This window comes from Theropithecus gelada, chromosome 3 (assembly GCF_003255815.1).
Source record: "Theropithecus gelada isolate Dixy chromosome 3, Tgel_1.0, whole genome shotgun sequence".
Classification (NCBI taxonomy): domain Eukaryota; kingdom Metazoa; phylum Chordata; class Mammalia; order Primates; family Cercopithecidae; genus Theropithecus; species Theropithecus gelada.
The window spans coordinates 108,804,578-108,810,843 of NC_037670.1; the positions used below are offsets into that span (position 1 = coordinate 108,804,578).

The 6,266-nt window shown below is 36.0% G+C and overlaps 1 protein-coding gene across 2 annotated transcripts in view; it reads right to left on the minus strand.

Moving 5' to 3' along the window:
• Nucleotides 1-6,266, minus strand: part of PPP1R9A (protein phosphatase 1 regulatory subunit 9A) — a 389,446-nt gene that overhangs the window by 108,987 nt on the left and 274,193 nt on the right. The window lies entirely within an intron of this gene.

Sequence of the window (6,266 nt, forward strand, 5' to 3'; positions counted from 1 at the left end):
GCCGGGTGTGGTGGCAGGTGCCTGTAGTCCCAGCTACTCGGGAGGCTGAGGCAGGAGAATCACTTGAACCCAGGAGGTGGAGGTTGCAGTGAGCCAAGATTGCGCCAATGCACTCCAGCCTGGGGAACAGAGCAAGACTAGGTTCCCCCCATCAAAAAAAGAATATTTTCGCCAGGACTGGTGACTCATGCCTGTAATCCCAGCACTTTGGGAGGCCAAGGCAGGCAGATCACCTGAGGTCAGGAGTTTGAGACCAGCCTGGCAAACATGGTGAAATCCTGTCTTTTCTAAAAATACAAAAAAATTAGCCAGGCATGGTGGTGAGTGCCTGTAATCCCAGCTACTTGGGAGAGTGGGGCAGGAGAATCACTTGAACCTGGCAGGCAGAGGCTGCAGTGAGCCGAGATCGTGCCACTGCACTCTAGCCTGGGCAAGAGAGACCCTGTCTTAAAAGAAAAAAAAAGAGTATTTTTCTATGCTATATTTTATTGTAAACAAAAAGTTGAATTCTTAAAAAAAAAAAAAAAAACCTTGCCTAACACATGTCACTTCAAGAATTACACACTATTTAATAGATATAAACTTAAGGTACTTTCCAAAAATACTACATCCTTTCCAGGAATAACATTTCTCTGCTTAGTAGTTAGCCTTGATGTCTTAGGTTTAAACATTAATGTATATGAACATTACAAAGGTAGTATGCAAAATGTTAATCTGTATATAGTGACACCAGAAAATGTCTCATCAAGCCAAAATCTCATTTCATTAGTTTGTTTGAAATCCTTGCTGGTTTTACTCTTTCTCTCAACAGTGGTTGTTGACCATTCTTATATATTCAACATTAAAGAGATCTAATATCCATGATCCAAAATCCAGAGTAGTTGCTTCTGTCATCTTAGGAGTAAACACAAAATCCACAATGGTGGATGATTTCCATGAATATGAAAATTCCCTCACTGCCCTCCACTGCATATAACACTTTATTATTCAAAATTACAAAACAAAAAGCTCTGATGAAAAGTGAAATTCTCAATTGCCCCTTGTACTATAGTGGCAACAAAAACAATGAAATAAGTAAAGTAAAAACATTTCAAGGTTTACTGCATTTCAAATAGAAATAATCTTAAGTAAATATAAAAGAAACAAAAGCTTCCAAGCATAGAAATTACACATCCAGGTATATATCCAAATATAAACGTACGTATCTATTAAAAAACTCATTTGTCATTCATTTCTATTTTCCTTTCTTTTGAGACAGGGTCTCACTCTGTTGCCCAGGCTGGAGTGCAGTGGTGCCATCATTGCTCACTGCAGCCTTGAACTCCTGGTCTCAAGCAACCCTCCTGTCTTGGCTCCCAAGTGTTGGGATTACAGATGTGAGTCACTGCGTCCAGCCTATATATATTTTTTAAATTTTTTATTTTTCATATTTTATTGGGGTATGGGTGGTGTTTGGTTACATGAGTAAGTCCTTTAGTGATCTGTGAGATTTTGGTGCACCCATCACCCAGCAGTATACACTGCACACTATTTGCAGTCTTCTATCCCTCGCCCCCACAACCTTCCCCCCAAGTCCCCAAAGTCCATTGTATCATCCTTATGCCTTTGCATCCTCATAGCTTAGCTCACACATATCAGTGAGAATATACAATGTTTGGTTTTCTGTTTCTGAGTTACTTCACTTAGTATAATAGTCTCCAATCTCATCCAGTTGCTGCGAATGCCATTAATTCATTCCTTTATATAGTTGACTAGTATTCCATCATATACACACATATATGTATATACATATGTACACACATATATACATATGTACACACATGTATATACATGTATATGTATATACATACATATATACACACATAGACGTATATGCATGTATACATGTATATACATACACACATGTATATGTATATATACATACACATATCTATACATATGTATATACATATACATATGTCTATGATGGAATATATTCTATATATGATAGAATGTATACATTCTATATATGATGGAATATGTATATATAGAATATATATGAACTCACACATATATGAACTATATGAACATATATGAACATATGAACATATATGAACATATGAACATATATGAACTCACATATATGTGATATATGTAGAATACATATCATATATATTCTGTGAATGTATATAGAATATATATAGAATACGTTTGTTGGTCATTTGTATATCTTCTTTTGAGAACTGTCTATTCATGTCCTTAGCCCACTTTTTGATGGGATTGTTTTTTTCTTGGTGATTTATTTGAGATCGTTGTAGATTCTGGATATTTGTCCTATGCCAGATGTGTAGATGGCAAAGATTTTCTCCCACTCTATGGGTTGTCTGTTTACTCTGCTGACTGTGACTTTGTGCAAAATCTCTTTAGTTCAATTAAGTTACAGCTATTTATCTTTGTTTTTATTGCATTTGCTTTTGGGTTCTTGGTCATGAAACCCAAAATTGCCTAAGCCAATGTCTAAAGGGTTTTTCCAATGTTATTTTCTAGAATTTTTATACTTTTGGCTCTTAGATTTAAGTCCCTAATCCATCTTGAGTTGATTTTTGTATAAGGTGAGAGATGAGGATCCAGTTTCATTCTCCTACAGGTGGCTAGCCAACCTATATCCCAGCACCATTTGTTGAAAAGGGTGTCCATTCCCCATTTTATGTTTTTCTTTGCTTTGTCGAAAATCAGTAGGCTTTAAGTATTTGAGTTTATTCCTGGGTTCTCTATTCTGTTCCGTTGGTCTATATGTCTATTTTTATACCAGTACCAAGCTGTTTTGGTGACTATGGCCTCATAGTATAGTCTGAAGTCAGGTAACGTGATGGTTCCAGATTTGTTCTTTTTGCTTAGTCTTGCTTTGGCTATATAGGTTCTTTTTTGGTTCCATATGAATTTTAGAATTGTTTTTTCCCAATTCTGTGAAGAATGATGGTGGTATTTTGACGGGAATTGCACTGAATATGTAGATTGCTTTTGGCAGTATGGTAATTTTCACAATATTGATTCTACCCATCAATGAGCATGAGATGTGTTTCCATTTGTTTGTGTCATCTACGATTTCTTTCAGCAGTGTTTTGTAGTTTCCCTTGTAGAGGTCTTTCCCCTTCTTGGTTAGGTATATTCCTAATTTTTTTTTTTTTTTTTTTTTTTTGCAGCTATTGTAAAAGGGGGTTGAGTTCTTGATTTGATACTCCACTTTGTTGCTACTGGTATATAGAAGAGATACTGATATGTGTATATTAATTTTGTATCCAGAAACTTTGCTGAATTCTTTTATTAGTTCTAGGAGCTTTCTGGAGGAGTCTTTAGGGTTTTTGAAGTAAATGATCACATCATCAGCAAACAATGACACTTTGACTCCCTCTTTACGGATTTGGATGCCCTTTATTTCCCCTCTCTGATTGTCCTGGCTAGGACTTCCAGTACTATGTTGAAGGGGAGAGGTGAGAGTGGGCATCCTTGTTTTGTTCCAGTTCTCAGAGGGAATGCTTTCAACTTTTCCCCATTGAGTATTATGATGGCTGTGGGTTTGTCATAGATGGCTTTTATGTCGCTTGTATGCCGATGTTGCTGAGAGTTTTAATTGTAAAGGAATGCTGGAGTTTGTGGAATGTTTTTTCTGTATCTATTGAGATGATCTTGTAATTTTTGTTTTTAGTTCTGTTTATGTGGTGTATCACATCTATTCACTTACGTATGTTAAACCATCCCTGCCTCCCTAGTATGGAACCCACTTGATCATGGTGGATTGGCTTTTTGATACGTTGTTGGATTTGGATAGCTAGTATTTTGTTAAGAATTTTGGAATCTATGTTCATTAGAGATATTGGTCTGTAGCGTTCGTTTTTGGTTATGTCCTTTCCTGGTTTTGATATTAGGGTGATGCTGGCTTCATAGAATGATGAAGGGTTCACTCTTTCTCTATCTGGAATTGTGTCAATGGGATTGGTACCAATTCTTTGAATGTCTGATAGAATTCTGCTATGAATCTGTCTGGTCCTGGACGTTTCTTTGTTGGTAATTTTAAAATTACCATTTCAATCTTGCTGCTTGTTATTGGAGTGTTCAGGGTATCTAATTCTTCCTAATTTAAGCTAGGAGGGTTGTATCTTACAAGGAATTTATCCATCTCTTCTAGGTTTTCTGGTGTATGCACATAAAGTTGTTCATAGTAGCCTTGAATGATCTTTTGTATTTCTGTGGTGGCAGTTATAATAGCTCCCATTTTGTTTCTTATTGAGGTTATTTGGATTTTTCTCTCTTCTTTTCTTGGTTAATGTTGCTAATGGTCTATCAATTTTTGAAAGACCAAACTTTTCATTTATCTTTTGTATTTTTTTTTGTTTCAATTTCATTTAGTTCTGCTCTGATCTTGGTTATTTTCTTTCTTTCACTGAGTTTGGGTTTGGTTTGTTCTTGTTTCTCTAGTTCCCTGAGATGTGACCTTAGATTATCAGTTTGTGCTCTTTCAGTCTTTTTGATAGAGGTGTTTAGGGCCATGAACTTTCCTCTTAGCACCGCCTTTGCTGTATCCCAGAGGTTTTGATAAGTTGTGTCACTACTGTCATTCAGTTCGAAGAATTTTTAAATTTCCATCTTGATTTCATTTTTGATCCAATAATTATTCAGGAGCAGGTTATTTAATTTCCATATATTTGCATGGTTTTGAAGGTTTATTTTGGAGTTGGTTTCCAGCTTTGTCATACTGTGGTTGGAAAGAGTGCTTGACATAATTTCAATTTTCTTAAATTAATTGAGGCTCATTTTGTGGTCTATCATATGGTCTATCTTGGAGAAAGTTCCATGCACTGTTGAATAGAATGCATATTCTGTGACTTTGGATGGAATGTTCTGTATATATCTGTTAAGTCTATTTGTTCCAAGGTATAGTTTAAGTCCACTGTTTCTTTGTTGACTTTCTGTCTTGATGACCTGTCTAGCGCTGTCAGTGGAGTACGGAAGTCCCCCACTGTTATTGTGTGATTGTCTATCTTATTTCTTAAGTCTAGTAGTAATTGTTTTATAAATTTGGGAGCTACACTGTTAGGTGTGCAGCTCCCAAATATGTTTAGGATTGTGATATTTTCCTGTTGGATAAGGTCTTTTACCATTATATAATGTCCCTCTTTGTCTTTTTTTAACTGCTGTTGCTTTAAAGTTTGTTTTGTCTGATATAAGAATAGCTACTCCTCCTCATTTTTGGTGTCTATTTGCATGAAATGCCCTTTTCTGTCTCTTTAAGTTTATGTGAGTCTTTTTATGTGTTAGGTGAGTGAAGACAGCAGATGGTTGGTGCATTCTTATCCATTCTGCTGTTGTGTTTTTTTAAGTGGAGCATTTAGGCCACTTACATTCAAAGTTAGTATTGAGATGTGAGGTACCATTCCATTCATCATGTTGTTTGCTGCCTGTGTACCCTGACTTTTGTTTATTTTTTAACTTGTGTTTTTGCTTTATTGTTCCTGTGAGATTTCTGCTTTAATGACGTTTTGTTTTGATGTGTTTCCATGATTTGTTTCAAGATTTAGAGCTTCTTTTTGCAGTTCTTGTAGTGGTGGCTTGGTACTGGTGAATTCTCTCAGCATTTGTTTGTCTAAAAAAGACTGTATCTTTCCCTCATATTTGATGCTTAGTTTCACTGGATACAAAATTCTTGGGTGATCATTGTTTTGTTTGAGGAGGCTCAAGATTGGGCCCCAATCCCTTCTAGCTTGCACGGTTTCTGGTGAGAAGTCTGCCATTAATCTGATAGGTTTTCCGTTACAGGTTACCTGGTGCTTTTGTCTCACAGCTCTTAAGATTCTTTCCTCCATCTTAACTTTAGTTACCTGATGACAATGAGCCTAGGTGATAATCTTTTTGCAATGAATTTCCCAGGTGTTCTTTCTGTTTCTTGTATTTGGATGTCTAGGTCTCTAGCAAGGCCTGGGAAATTTTCCTCAATTATTCCCCCAAATATGTTGTCCAAACTTTTAGATTTGTCTTCTTCCTCAGGAATACTGATTATTCTTAGGTTTGGTGGATTAACATAATAATCCCAGACTTCTTGGAGGCTTTGTTCATATTTTCTTATTCTTTTTTCTTTGTCTTTGTTGGATTGGGTTAATTCAAAGATCTTATCTTCGAGCTCTGAATTTCTTTCTTCTACTTGTTCAGTTCTATTGCTGAGATTTTCCAGAGCATTTTGCATTTCTATAAGTGTGTCCAATGTTTTGTGAAGTTTTGGGGTTTTTAAATTT